Source organism: Nannospalax galili, unplaced genomic scaffold (assembly GCF_000622305.1).
Source record: "Nannospalax galili isolate Female #2095 unplaced genomic scaffold, S.galili_v1.0 scaffold463, whole genome shotgun sequence".
In the NCBI taxonomy this organism is placed as follows: domain Eukaryota; kingdom Metazoa; phylum Chordata; class Mammalia; order Rodentia; family Spalacidae; genus Nannospalax; species Nannospalax galili.
The window spans coordinates 2,625,790-2,641,212 of NW_008349529.1; the positions used below are offsets into that span (position 1 = coordinate 2,625,790).

At 42.4% G+C, this 15,423-nt stretch overlaps 1 pseudogene; it reads left to right on the forward strand.

The window, feature by feature from the left end:
* The first annotated feature begins 1,521 nt into the window (after positions 1–1,521).
* The window catches only part of LOC103745088, a 116,996-nt pseudogene continuing 103,094 nt past the window's right edge, over positions 1,522–15,423 (forward strand).

The window sequence follows — 15,423 nt, forward strand, 5'->3', positions numbered from 1 at the left end:
TGCTAGGGGACAAGGACCTTGATTTTTGACTGTGGCTGGAAATAAAAAATGTCCTTGATTCTGTCCTGCCAGAAGCCAGAAATGTCAGAAGTTTTGAGAGCTCTGGTTCCTGGTCTAGTTTCTTACTATCTTTCTTCTTTCACACAGCTGTCCGGAAGCTCTATGTGAGGGTGTGAACAAGCCTCCAGTCCAGACACCTGGGATGGATAGGCACATGGATAACTTGAGGGTAGGCTATCTGGACCACCTGCTCCCCTGACCTATGCTTCAACCCAGAGAAGCCCTATTAACCCTTGGACATTGACCCTCAGTGGCAACACTTTTCTTGGGTCTGGCTCTTGCTAAACAGGAGCTCTTCTTGCCCTTGATCTCTTAAGCACTCACCCTATAAACCTAGAACAAACTACTTTCTAAAAAAAAATTCACCCTCCTAGAGGACTGGAGAGATGACTGAATGGTTAAGAGCACTGGCTGTTCGCAGAAGACCTGGGTTCAAATTCCAGCACCCACATGGTGGTTAACAACCAGCCATAACTCCAGTTCCAGGGATCCGAACACCCTCTTCTGTCCTCTGTGGGCACTGAACAATATAGGTGCACTTATATACATGCAGGCATAACACACATACATACACATAAAATAAAAATAAATACATTAAAAATAATATATTAAAACAAACAAACAAAAACCTCACATTGCTGTTATCCATGAAATTCATCCTTCAAATTTGAGAGACACAGGCATTTGAACAGAGCAATACAGTGGCGTGTGGCTTGTGGCTGGAAAAAGTTCATGGGTGGTGGTAATGAATGAAGAAGTAGCCAGCCATGTACAGACCACAGAAGTTCAAAGGCCATGAGAAGGAAGGAATCTGTGTATCAGTATTACTGCCGTTAATAAAATCTGCACACATCTGAGGATTACACCTCCTGGCTTTCCTGACTTGCATCTGGGTAACTGCTCAGGGTCACTATCCCTTTGTCCCCAAAAGAAACACAGATGGTTCTTGACCTCCTCCACAAACTCTCCACAACCGTCAGAGTTCTGTGCAGTGTGGCTAACTGCACATCCTTGCTTATTTTTCCTCTCTGGTACAGTTGGATGCCATGGAACCTATATTTTTCCATTTCTACCATTACTAAACTAACTTTCTTGCACAAGTCTAAACTAGATGATACCTGATGCCTCAGGTCTGCCTTCCCATTCTCTCTCATCATATAGTTATGATCTCTCCTGCTGCCTCATTGCCAGACTTGTTTAATGATATGGTTAAGGGGAAATGATTTTCCTTCTCTATCTTTTGAAAAATGTTTATGCCCCAGTTTTGCTCTGGAATCGATGGCTTCTAAAGTAAAAGGAGCAAGCTTTACACAGGTGTTTTATTTTCATACCTTTGGCAGCTGCTCTGACTTAGTCATTCCTGGTTCCTGACATCTGGAGGCCTGCCTGGGCCCTGGGGGAGAGCTCAAAGGATGCTTCTTGATGGTGGAACATCCAAACCCTTAAATGCCCTTAAGTGCCATGGCTCTCATTCACTCCTTAATGATGGTACAAACGAGTTGCATCTTTCCCATTGCAGACTTGAACTTTGCCAACATCATGAAACAGAACCATTACTATGATGGGTTCAGTCCAACAGGTAAGTGCTTTGGCTCCAGCATGAAAGAACTAATTCCCAATTTAAAATATGATTGCTTTCCTTTTCCCTGTTTTGGGTAGTTTGTTAAAAGGAGAAACTTTTGCCTCTGTGGGTGGAAAGGCTGGTTCCTGTCACTAGCTGTTTGTCTTTGAGACAGCTTCCCCCATCACCACCGCTTATGAGCAAGCCTGTAGTATTTGACTTAGCTCCAGAAATGATCTCCAGAAATGATCAATGGTAAACGTCCACTGCTGACATCAGACCCAGCTGCTTGAAATGTTAGTGCAGCTGCTTCGTGAACTGAGTGCAAATTCTTCCCGCCATTCCACATCGTATGAGAAAATGCTGATTATGAACAACAGGCTCATTATACATTCACTTTTGCTCCTTTTATCACCAGCTCAGATTTCAATAGAATAAAACTTAAGTTCAGGAATATGGAAGCTAAAGCAGAGATATACTCCTGATTCAGAAACTTCTCTGAGTTTTCAGGATCTCTTGAAGGTTTTAGGGAACCCCAAAGAAGATCCCCATTTGCTCAGATAGTGAAAGTTCCTGCTGGGTGAAGGATAACTGTCTCTCTTTCCTGAATGACTGGAGATTTAATATCTCTGTACACTCTGATTGGGCTGGTCCTGGTGGGAGGCTGGTTTCCCTACACTCTGGTCCTACTGGATCCAGAGATGGGGATACACAAGTATTTAAAGCAGAAAGGAGAGTTGAGCAGGCCTCAAAACTTCACCCCACCAAAACTGGGGCAGAATGAGGTAGAGAAAAGTCTCAAAGTACAAGCCCAAAGATGCTTGAGTCCTTTTCAGCCCACGTTCTGACTAGCCTGTTTTGTCCTTAACATCCTGTGTTGATGCAAACGTGATTGCCAAGCATGAGACAAGAGAACACAGACGTCTATTAAATGTGTAATTAAACTTAAACATAGCTCTGCATGTGAGGGGAGTGACAGTCTCTTCTCCCCTCTTTTCTCTACCCTCTCTTATTTTCAAAGAAAAGAGAGAAGGAGGAGGAAGAGGAGGAGGAAGAGGAGGAAGAGGAAGAGGAGGAGAAGGAAGAGGAGGAGGAAGAGGAGGAGGAGGAAGAGGAAGAGGAGGAGGAGGAGGAGGAAGAGGGGGAAGAGGAGGAGGAAGAGGAGGAGGAGGAGGAGGAAGAGGGGGAAGAGGAGGAGGAAGAGGAGGAGGAGGAGGAGGAAGAGGGGGAAGAGGAGGAGGAAGAGGAGGAGGAGGAGGAGGAAGAGGGGGAAGAGGAGGAGGAAGAGGAGGAGGAGGAGGAGGAAGAGGGGGAAGAGGAGGAGGAAGAGGAGGAGGAGGAGGAGGAAGAGGGGGAAGAGGAGGAGGAAGAGGAGGAGGAGGAGGAGGAAGAGGGGGAAGAGGAGGAGGAAGAGGAGGAGGAGGAAGAGGAAGAGGGGGAAGAGGAGGAGGAAGAGGAGGAGGAGGAGGAGGAGGGATAACAACAATAGCAAAAACATGTGCCTTGGTACTCTCAGCTCCCTGCTGTCAATCAGAGCAAAACTGCAGAAATTGGCTATAACTGAAAAGGAAAAATGTCTTTTATGACACATTTTGACATGCTGAATGACAGTAAGATCGTGACTCCTTGCTTCATTTTCTCACATTTCTTTGGTCCATTTTCTTCATTTTTCATAATTTCTCTTGACATTTTCATTTTATGCTTTTCCTCTCTGAGAATAGTCTACAAGTACAGTGACTCTGGATAATAAGTAAGTATTCAAATGAAAAAAGCAGACATTGTATAAAATGGATGACGTGTCCCCAAGTCCATGGTTCCCAAATGGTGCATCAAGGTGCTCTGCCAACTCATAGGAATGCCACAGGAGCCACACAAACTACTAGCTCAGTGTCCCCATTGGATTGTCCAATATATTTTTTTGGTGGTGTTGTGGACTTATGAAGCTGCCTCCACCAGAGCCTGACCCATGACACTGTGTGCAGAGCAATGAGTGACAGGAGACAAGGTGGCATCCAGTCTAATTCCAAGTCTGATACTCTTGGCCCTTCCCCTTTCTGGCTCCTTGAAACCTCCTCGACTGGGGCTAGTGTGTCAGCTTCCTTCTGTCCAGTTTACCCTCACACTCACTGGTTTTAATCTCAGCAGTCTCCAGTGAGGCCTTGTAGCATCTGTGCCCTGAATTTTCTGGGGCCTTGAGCAGAAGTCCCATTCTCTTAAGCTACTTCATGTCTCACTTCCAAAAGGATCTTCTAGGCTAGACCCTGAGGTTCTTAAACTTGGGGGAATTTATTCAGATTAACTGAGCTCACGGAGATAGGCTTACATGCTTTGTTAATGTGGATGGTATTTTATTTGGTAGGTAATTGGAGGTTGCTTAGGTTCATGTTTAGAGGAGACAATTTGTCTAGTGAGGAGGTGGGTAAATGGGAAAGAATGAGTTCTTCTGAGAAAGGGCCTGCATTGTAGGTTTCTACCACTCACAGTGTGAAACAATCTTGTAGGATGTTCAATGTCAATCTTAACTAGATGCTGGAGAAATTCACCATCCATCTCAAGAAGGAATACAACTTTCCTGTACCCCATATTGGTTGGACCTTGTCTATGTTCTGTTGTTCAGGCCTTAGGGACACTTTTAAAATTATAACATTGTGACAAAGACTCTCTCATTGAGCAAACCAGTCAGACCCCTCTGAACCATCTCCTCAGCTAAGCCGTGAAAACTGAGAAAAGGAGGAGGAAGATCATTTTCTAACCTCCACTTTTCTCTCTTGAGTTCATAAAAAGAACTCTCTGACCTTCCTCTCCTGATAGTAGCTTGTGGGACCCTCATTGCAGAGGGATCTGTCCCACTCTATACTCTATACACAGAAGCCAGAAAGAATCTGTACACACAGGCCTTGCTAAGTTAATTACCATCACATCATACCCTTTGTCCTCAGGTCACACTTCTGCCTGACTTTCCACAAAAACAGTTTCCCTGGGTGTTTGGTCTTTGTTTCTGAAGGTTCCATATCACGTAATATTTTGCTTAAATAAATTTGTCATACTTCCCTTTTGTTAATCTGTCTTTCCTTCATGTGGATGCCACATAAACTCTGTGATAGGCGAGGAAAAGTTAATACCTTTTCTCAACATTACATTACTTTTTAAACAAGTGCCAAAACAATTTTTTTTCTTTCATAATTGAAAGGGTGACCAGGAAGTATAAGGTCTTTAAACCATGTTACTTGAAGTATTAAAAGAATTTAGGACTTTTTAACTTTTAAACCAGTCTTGGAGAATGGGATTAATAATTCAAATATTGAATCTAGTTGCTTCAATGCTGCTTTTAGGGGTTGTGCTGGATAGCTTTAGTGTCAACTTGACACACCTGGGTTGAGGGAGCCTCAACTAGGGAATTGCCTCCATTGGACTGGCCTGTGGCCATGTCTGAGGGGCATCTTCTTGATTGTTGAGTGATTTAGGAGGGCCCAGCCCACTGTGGGTGTTGCCACCTCGGGGCAGGTGGGCCTGTGTTGTATAAGAAAGCAAGCTGAGCATGGGCTGGGGGAGCAAGCCATTCCTCCATGGTCTATGGGCTACCTCCTGCCTCCAGGTTCCTGTTCTGAGTTCCTTCTTTGGGCTCCTTGATGAACTATGACCCGGGAGATGTAAAACAAATAAGCCCTTTCCTCCCCAAGTTGGTAGTGGCCAGAGTGTTTTGTCACAGCAATGGAGAAACAAACTAGGACAGGGTATAGATGTTGAAAACTCAAATCCCATAATATGCTTCCAATCATCCTAATTTAATTTTTATTCCTGTTAGGCTATTCAGTCATTTTTATGAAAACTAGAAACAAGAGAAAATGAGTGAATCCCATAGAGTTCTCATTAATAAACAGTTTATGAGGTCAGCGATGTAATTAAAATACAGATAACAGGGATATCCACTGATATTTGTATTGCCTAAGCATGGTCATAGGACTAGGAGCGATACACAGCCAGGTATACCTGGAAGTCCATCCCTCTGGGAGCAGGTCAGTAGGGAGGACTGAGTAGCGAGGACTGAGGAGGCCTCTGGGGAAGTAGAAGGCAGGTTGACAGGGGAGGGCTGATGTCAGGCTAGATAAGTGCAGAGGCTATAACTGCTCATCAGAGTCTTGTCTCAGAGACTGTTAAGAGGAAAAGCTTTATTAACCTTTGGATAGAAAAGAGGCCACTCTGCTTAGTAAGGTCTCTTCTCTCCAAGGAGACATTTACTGGAGTCCAGAAAAGGCTATGCCAAAGGCAGGGCTTAGAAGTCAAGCTTCTCTCTGACACTCTCCTGCCCTCCCATCTTTCACCCTCATTCTTCCCTGAGGCAAGCCACAAAAACTGAAATTTCTCTTCCTAAGCAGGCCACAGAGAGCCAGAACCCCTTTCCTTAAAGCCAAGTGATAAAACTTAATGATTGCTCTAAGATCCCCCCTGCCTTTCTCTGTAAGAGTTGGCTATAAAGAAATTCTTTGCCCTACCTTGCTTGATTGTAGGCCACATCTCCATTACAGAAGAGATCTTCCCCCATATTAGGGGTAAAAGAGAGCTGCTCAGAGAAAGAGCCTCTCTCTTCAACTCTAAACGGAAACTTTGCCTTCTATATGAAAACCAGAAACACACAAAAAAGGATAAAGAACATGTTCCCTTTTTTTTGTTGGCAAGTCTAAAAAGAATAATTCTGAACTTTTTGTGAGACTGAATCTCATGCAGCTCAGGCTGGCCTCAAACTTGCTAATAGCCTAGGTTAGCATTGAACTCCTCATCCACTTCCCTTCACCTACCAAGCTTTGGAATTACAGCATGCACCACCACATCACCCAGCTTTTAGGGGGCTGTCCTTTACAATGCCCTATTTTGTGAGATTGAGGGAGAAGAGTGCACAGTTGGGGATGATGTTTTTGCAGATGTTCAGATATGGTTTAAAAGGGATTTCCTTCCACTCGGGATTTGGGAAACATCTTTCCAGTCTGAGAGGGTTGAGATCATCCTCGGACCAGAAAGAGGAACCTGAGGTCTCCCAGTCAGAATGCTGCTTAAAGATGAAAATGTGGGAAGATCTGCAGGGAGAAGCAGCAGAAGAGTGACTGAATGGCCAACGGCCACATGACGGTCCTTGTGACCAGATGCCAAGGTATCAGCTCAATATTGTACAGCGGATCAGACCCAAACCTCCCTGCGCTCTCATGAATGCTATAGGCTAGTGGTTCTCAAACCTGAATCTACAGAGTCAGTGGAGGGACTGATGAAGCACAGATCCCTGGCTCTACTCCCAGACTTCCATTTCAGTAGGTTCAGTAGGTTGAGGGTGAATTTGAGATTCTAGATTTTTGTGAAATTTCCAGGGAATGAGGATGCTGCTGGTCCAGGGATCAGACTTTCATAGCCATTGCTGTAGGCTACAAAAGAAACCACAGAAAAGCATAGGGAAGCTGAGAAGGCGGCTGTTTAGATATCTTGAAACCTAGGGGATGCATTTGAGGCCAAGGGGCAGGCCCTGAGAAGACAGAGTCCATCACACCTGGGTGGGTGCTTCTCAGACCCCTGTGGGTGGCAGTCTGAGCCCTCTACTGTAGCCTCTCATCCAGGCACAGGGGGTGGAATGAGAACCAGGGGCATAGAAGGGTGTGTGACAGATAGGAACTAGGACTCCGCTTGACAGACTCAAACTGCTAACCAAACCCAAATTTTGCTATTTTATCATTGACCCTGTAGTGAGTAAAACTACACTTATTATTAAGACATTTATGTCTTGAATCCCCCCCCTTCTTTTGTTTCCTTGAGACAGGGTTTCTCTGTAGCCCCTGTTGGCCTGGAACTCACTATGTAGACCAGGCTGATCTTGAACTCACAGAGATCCCCTTGACTCTGCCTCTGGAGTGCTGGTATTAAAAGCACGTGCCACTACATTTGGCAAAACCCCATATATAATATATTATATATATATATATATAATTTTAGAAGCATTTCATTACAGCTTTAACATAATAACAATTTCCAGAGCAAAGATACATCTCTTTCAAAAGTGGCTATACAATTTTTAGGTTCACAGTTGAATTAATACAGTTATACAATATTGAACTTAGTATAAACCCTGTAAGACATAAAATTGAGTTTTTAACTTTTAAAAAAGATCTTCATTTTAAAATACAATGTTTCTTACAGAAAGACTCATTGTTTTTGCTAATAACACAAATGTTGGCACATGCATCTCTTATCTGTATGTATCTGATTATTACTACTCATAGTCAATTGCACTCAGATCCTTGGCACCTGTGTATGGACATAAAGTCATCAGGTAGATTTCAATGGTAATGTTTGACACCTCTCCTAATTAACAACAACAAAAAACCCCCTGTTTTAGAAAACAAAGATGTATTGGTGTTTTATCAGTGAATATGAACATAGGGTAGTAGGAAACACTTCCTAATTTTGCTCACAGTTCTGGGGGGGAAATCCCTTTCTGGATGACAAGAGGGACTGTAACCAAAAAGAAGCAAATGGATGAAATGTTCTGATCAGGGAAGAAAGTGCTGCCTGGGAGCTTTTTCTCTACCTATTTCTTTCCAAGGTCAAGAATTCCAAGACAAGAAGTTTGCAGTCACAGCACACAGCCAAGGTTTATTGAAGCAAAAACAGCACTCCACACAGCACTCAAAGACAAACTCCCCATAAGGGGAGGAGATCCAGAGCTGGAGCACCATCCACCCACTTGGAGAGTCTGGGCTTTTATATTCTATAGGGTAAGAGATGGGTCAGGATTGTGCTCCCCTTCCCCTCCTTGGATTGGACAGGGCAAGATGCATACTGCTGGTTGGTTCACAAATATAAAAGCAGGAATCTGATTGGGTTAAGCAAGGGCAGGAAGTTTCAAATTCCCAACAGGGAGTGCCTGCTGGAGAGGAGGGCAACTTTGGACAAGAACCCAGGAGTAGGCCATCTTGGATGAATGTGAAAGTAATTGGAACTCATTCGAATCTAGTCATGGACCCCCTTCCCTGACTGCCTGAATTAAAACTCCTATTATCTCCTATTCTTCAGAAGGATCACAGAGTGAGAAGACCTGACCTGGATCAATGGGCCTGGGATCCTATGGTATTGTAATACATGTCTACATATCTCATTCATTACTCCCTCCTCAAAGCAGGCCACAGAAACTCAAATTCTTCTTCTCTGAGGAGGATCATAGAAACTCAAATCATCCCCCACCTTTCTGTCTTGCAGTTAGCCATAAAGAAATTCTCTTGCCTGATAGCAGATCATAAAACTCCCACTGCAGAAGGGATACATGGGAGGAAAGAATGCTGCACAGAGAGGCCAAGAAGAATCTGGACAGACAGGCCTGTTGTGTTTCCCACTCAGTCTGTTAGTGTTTGAGCAAGTCCTTTGTGTCCACTCAGATTTCTGCATGGTTGTCCATGCTTTAATCATGTTTATGCAATGAAATCTCCATGAAAAAATCCAGAAGGAGAGTTCTTGGAGACCTTCAAGATAGCTTGAACATATGAATATTCCTGGAGGGTGGGAGCGGAAAGGGGGGTATGAGAGCCCTGCACCTTTCTCACCACACCTTACCATGCATCTCTCTACCCAGTCATTCAGAATACATTTGCAATACACAATGATCACAAGCCTTCCCTGAAAATCAATTGCACCTGAGGAGAGTTTGGGGGCCGTTTATAGCCTCTAAGTCAGAATCACAGGTAAAGGAACCTGGGGCTTCTGATTAACATATGATGCAAGGGGAAGGGCAGTGTTGGGGACTGAGCCCTTGCCTGTGGGATCTGACACTCTCTTCAGGTCAGAACAGAATTGGATGGCATCCAGTTTGTGCTCTCTTGCTTGTATGGTGTGGGGAATGATCTGTGATCTATGCTGTGAGTGTAGCAGGAGAAACTGAGTTCAAGTTTGTTTCCTAATAACTTCCATGGATAACTCTTGTCTTGAAATATTTGAAAAAAAAAAACTGATCTTTGGGGTGATTTTATTTATCTTTTTGAGCCAAAATAGGACAAATAGGTGAAACTATAAAGATACTGTGTCAGATAGCTTCCGTTGTCAGTTTGACACATCTGAGAAGAGGGAACCTTGACTGAGGGATTTCCTCCATTGATTGGTCTGTGGGCATGTCTGTGAGGCATTTTCTTGGTTGCTGAGTGATGTGGAAGGGCCCAGCCCACTGTGGGTGGTGCTGTCCTTGGGCAGGTGGTCCTGGATTGTATAAGAAAGCAGGCTGAGCATCTATGGTCTGTGCTTCAGCTCCTGAATCCAGGTTCCTGCCCTGACTTCCCTCAGTGAGGGACTGTGATTGGGACATGTAAGCCAAATGAGCCTTTTTTCCCCCAAGCTGGTTTTGGTCAAAGTGTTTTCTCACAGCAATAAAGAAGCAAACCAGGTCAGATACTAATTTTTAAAGAATAAGTGAAGTATGTCTTTAACAATTAGAGATTTTGATCATAAAATGGACTGAACAAAATAACAAATTTCCCCCTAAAAGCATATATGAGATATTAATGTTATTACCTAAGGCTTGATAAAGATACTTATCAAAACAGATAAAATTATGACCATCATTAAGCCGTAAAATGAACATGTGTTAAAGATTCTCCCATTTACTGAGAGAACTGGGATAATGACAAATGGTTTGAAAAAGAACCCAAATAGCAGGCATACTTTTATCTCAGAAATACAGAAACTAATTTCCCGATAGATGGAAAACAAAACTGGATTTTGTTTCTCTGTCACTAGGTAGAATTTATTTGCAAGTCTATGGCTAAGTTTATGTGCATTTTATCATTTTTGTATAATTTACATAATAACAGATAAATCAGTTTCTGGAGGCTCAAGTGTTGTGCCAAAAGACCATGGTTCTTTTTTTTTTTTAAAGTATTTTATTTATCATTAACAGTGTGGGACATATGTGTGTATGGGTGTGTGTGTTTGTGTGTGTGTGTGTGTGTGTATGTCTAGATGCACCCATGCCACTGTCTATACATGGAGGTCAGAGAACAACTTTTAGGAGTCAATTCTCTCCTTTCACTGTGGTTTGGAGATTGAACTCTGATCATCAGGCTTGTGTAGCAAGTACTTTTACCCACTGAGCCTGTCACTAGCCCTCTTTGGCTTATTTTGAAGTCTAAATTTTTCTTCAATTTTCCTCTTTTTGATAAAAAGTAATCTCAAAGCAATGTTATTCATGATCACAAAATAAGACTAGTCCTTGGAATGTAGCCTGATTATATATACAGGTATGAGAATTCACCATGTCGTCCACTTTACATGTTTTCATCAGGAATCCAATTGGCCTTTTAAAGACCTATCTTATTTGCTAAGAAACTCTCCACTAGATTTCACTTACAGTACTTACAGATCTGGCCATTTTCCTCCTTACCTGTGAGGCTGGGACTTTTTTAGCCCAAATAGCTGGAACCTTTTTCTAGGTCTTCATGATTGTTGGCTTTTTCAAAGTGCTTAAAAGAGCTGATTATATGAGCATCATTTTCAATATTGACACTCCAGGGCATGGTTAAAGAACAACTCTTTCCTATAATGACATGTTCTTAATGACTGCAACAAATGAACGCAGACAGTGGTTAAAAACAGTACACATCGCTGGGCTTGGTGGCGCACGCCTTTAATCCCAGCACTCAGGAGGCAGAGACAGGCGGATCCTCTGTGAGTTCAAGGCCAGCCTGGTCTACAGAGTTAGTTCCAGGCAGCTGGAGCTACAGGGAGACCCTGTTTCAAAAAGACCAAAAAAAAAAAAAAAAAAGAAAAAAAAAACAAAAACAAACAAACAAAAAAGCACACATTTATTGCTTTATATACAGTAAAGTTTAGAAGTCTGAAATGGGTTCAGAATTAGGGGGTTGCACTCCTCATGGAAACCAGGAGAGCATGCATTCTTTGTTTATTTATTTTTTCCTTTCCCTCTTTTGGAGGCTGCTTATCTTTGGCTTGTAATTCCCTTCCTTGTCTCGCAAGCCAGCAGTACAAGATCTCTCTGTGTCTGTTTCTGTCTCTCTCTGTCTATGTATCTTTCCCGCTCTCTCATATAAGTGAAAATAGTTAACGTAGACATGCAATCAAGCATTAAAAGGACTAACAAATTACTTAGCAGATTTCTGTAATGTAAAAACTAATTTACAATAATTAGATCATAAGCCAAATTTCCCATCATCGCTGCTGCCGATGGGGCAAAACTAAGCCATAAACAAAGAAAAAAATAAAAACCAAACACAAAATGAATAGAAAGAAAATTCAAACTAGAAGCACAAGAAAGGGGCTTAGTTCTGTTACATGGATCTACATCTAGAGATGGAGAGTAGGCATCCTGGACTTGCTGTCCATAGGCTGATGGAGCTTGCTAGACTCTGTCAGGTGAATCCAATGTATAGCTCAGTAAAAGACCTCCAAATTTTCTAAAAGGGGAAATTTCTAAAAGGATACTTTTTATTTTTTCTGATTTTTTTTTCTTTTTGAGACAGGGTCTCCCTGTAGCCCCAGCTGACCTGGAACTTGCTATATAGACCAGGTTGGCTTCAAACTCACAGAGATCCGCCTACCTCTGCCTCCCAAGTGCCAGGATTAAAGACCTGCTCCACCATGCCTGGCAAAAGGATAATTTTCTAAAAGGGAAAATCTTTACCATCATTTGGATACAAAAGTAAACATGTATGAAAGATATTATTCAGTGAGGGAACCAAGCAGGTGTTACAGCTGATCCAAACGTGGATTCAAAGGACAAATGTATTTGTGAGGAATATTGAAATGAATTTTCGATTGGATTAAAAACGGCCTTTTCACAGTGACTCTGTATGTCTGCAGTAAGGAATTGTATGCGTTGCTATTTGCCTCCTGTACCAACCAGAGTTGCAAAATAGCCTAGCCAGATCATCTCTGAAGTGGCAGCTTTCCCTGGAAAGGATGCTCAGAATTTTCCTGCTGATTTCAAAGTCCTAAATATTTCTGTAGTACTGGCTCAGTTCAACAATAATGCACATTTTTACACAATGAGAGGCTCATGTAGTAGCGGTTAAAGGCACATACCCAATGCCTTGGCCCCTAGGCAGAAGTTGTGTTCCACCATTTTTCGCAGCCCTGTCAACCATTTTCAGTAATGCAGTGACTAAGCAGGAATCAGCAAACAACAGGCCAAGGACTAGATCCAACCTGTTGCCTGTTTTTGACAAGTTCGTCAGCTTAAAATGTTTTTACATTTTTAAATGATTGGGAAAAAAACAATAAAATATTTTGTGACACATGAAAACGATAAGGAATTCAAATTGCAATGCCCATTAAAAAAAAGTTTTCTTTGAGCAAAACCATGTTCATTTGTTTGCAAGTTGTCGGTGGCTGTTTTCACTCTGCACTGACAGTGCTGAGTTGCTGTGACAGGCACCATCTGGCCTGCAGAGCCTGGAATACTCACAATCTATTTCTTTATAGAAAAGGCTTACCAATTCCTATTTTCTCTGCACTAGACTTTGGTAAGCCTTATTTTGTTCATCTGTAAAATGAGAATAAAAATGCTCCTTGACTCATAGACTTGTAGTGAAAGTTAACTTAGATAAGAGATAGAAAGCCCCTTCAATAGGACCGCATATAAAAAAACTCTCAAGCAGCTCTAACTAATCAGACTAAGCTGCTTATATAGATGCTGGGATATAACTGTGCCCCTTTTTTGCTTTGAGGGAATAATATTCTAGTTTTATTTCTGTTGCTGTGACAAATATGTAGACAAAAAAAAAAAAAAAAACCAAAAAAAAAAAAAAAAAACCAAAAACAAAAAAACAAAACCAAAAACCACATAAGGGAGGAAAGGTTTTATTTGGCTTATAATTCCAGGTTACAGTCCATGATTGAGAGGACGCTAAGGCAGGAACTCAAGTAGTTAGTTACATTACATCTGCTGTCAAAAGCAGAGAGGGATCAATACACCCCTGCTGCCTGCGGAGAGGAGTGAATGCACCCAGGCTGCCGGTTTGCTTGTTCTCAGCCAGCGTCTTCACTGTTGCACAGTTTAGGCCTGGCCCATGAAACGATGTTGCTCACCTTCAGGGTGGGTCTTCCATCCCACCTCAATTAAGGCAATCCAGAAGATAATACTCCCACCACCCCTGAGACATGCCCACAGGCCAACCTGATCTAGGCATCCCTCATTCATCAGAGTTTCTTCCTAGGTGATTCTAGGTTGTAACAGGTTGACATTTAAAACTAACAAGCACAAGGGAGTCACCAAGTCAGGCTGATATAATTGTTTATGTCATGCCTGTCTATGTCAACAAATGTAAAGCATACATTTACTTAGCACATTTTATATCTTGGGCATTATTATGAGTTTCTTATGTAAGTTACTTAGTTTTATGTTTACAACAATCTTATAAAATGGGTGGGTACGATTGTTATTGTTTCTATTTTGTAGGTGAGAAAACCAGGACTCAAAGAGCTTAAGTGGGGCTGGGGAGAGAGCACAGCAGGTAAAGAGCTTGTCTTACAAGTATGATGACCCGAGTTCAATCCCCAGAACCTAGGTGAAAAAGCCAGGCATGGTGACACGTGCCTGTCCTCCCAGTGCTGGGAGGCAGTGACAGATGGATCCTTGGGACTTGCTAGGAAGTTTGGCCTACCTGGTGAGCTTCAGGGCAGTGAGAGACCCCTGTGTGGAAAAATTAAGGTGGATCACTCCTGAGGAACCATACCCAAGATTGTCCTCTGGCCTCCATTTGCATGCTCACATATACGTGCACTTGCACACACACAAACATGTAGACACACACACACACACACACACACACTCGAGCTTAAATAATTTATTCTAGGTAAGCAATGGGACTAGATCCAAGCCTAGGCCATCAGCTTATGTTGCCATCTACCTGGAGAACACCCCTCTTCGGTGGAGAGGAGGCCAGCTCACTGAAGAAGGACCCATGATGTGGCATTGCACGACACGGGTGCATTGTGTCACATACATGAGGGCAATTCACTCATACACATAAAATAAAAATAATAAAATATTTTTTAAAAAGGAAGAAAGAAATTGAATCCTTTAAGAGCTCCCCTCAGTTGGCTACTTGGTTTTGTTTGAAACTAGTTTTAGTTGGTTTTTCTGTCAGCAGAGATACAAATGTACTAAAAAAAAAAAAACACTAAAAAAAGTCATGCTTGTTTTCCTCCAGCAGCCCACAAGACAGGGAGAGGGGAATAGAGAAGCAAACAGGGCTAAAATGAAGTCATGTTTAAATGATGTGGGAGTGCAGAGGTAAGGTTCAACACAGTGTCAATCAGGAAAGACTGGCTGTGTGTCCTTTGGTGTCTGGCACTGGGCTCAGTCCCTTTTTGTTCCTTGAGATTTCAAGCAGGAAGCAATAATTTGTGTCCTTCAAAGCTTGGACTTTTTATTTGTGCCTCTTCTGTGCTGTGCCTCTTCTCATGGACTCATGAGGTCTGAGGAGGATTCCTGGTTGACTCCTCTGTGATGTGGCATTATTTGGGGTTTATAATTAAGACTATTATGCTGCTGCTGCTGCACCGAGGCCAACAAATGGGCGAGGGAAAGCAGTTGTTAAAATATAAAAATGCAATAAAAATCATGCGCGTCTTTCTACTAAACAAATTATATACCAACTGATATTTTAAGGACTAACTTATTAAAAGGGGGTCCAATTATATCTTCCTTTCACAATGCAGGTAGTTCTTTAGCCACAATTATTTGTTGTTGGAAAATTGCTTTCACAAATAATTGCATCCCCACTTGTCTAATTGTAGGATGAAAATGAAGGGCAAACAGT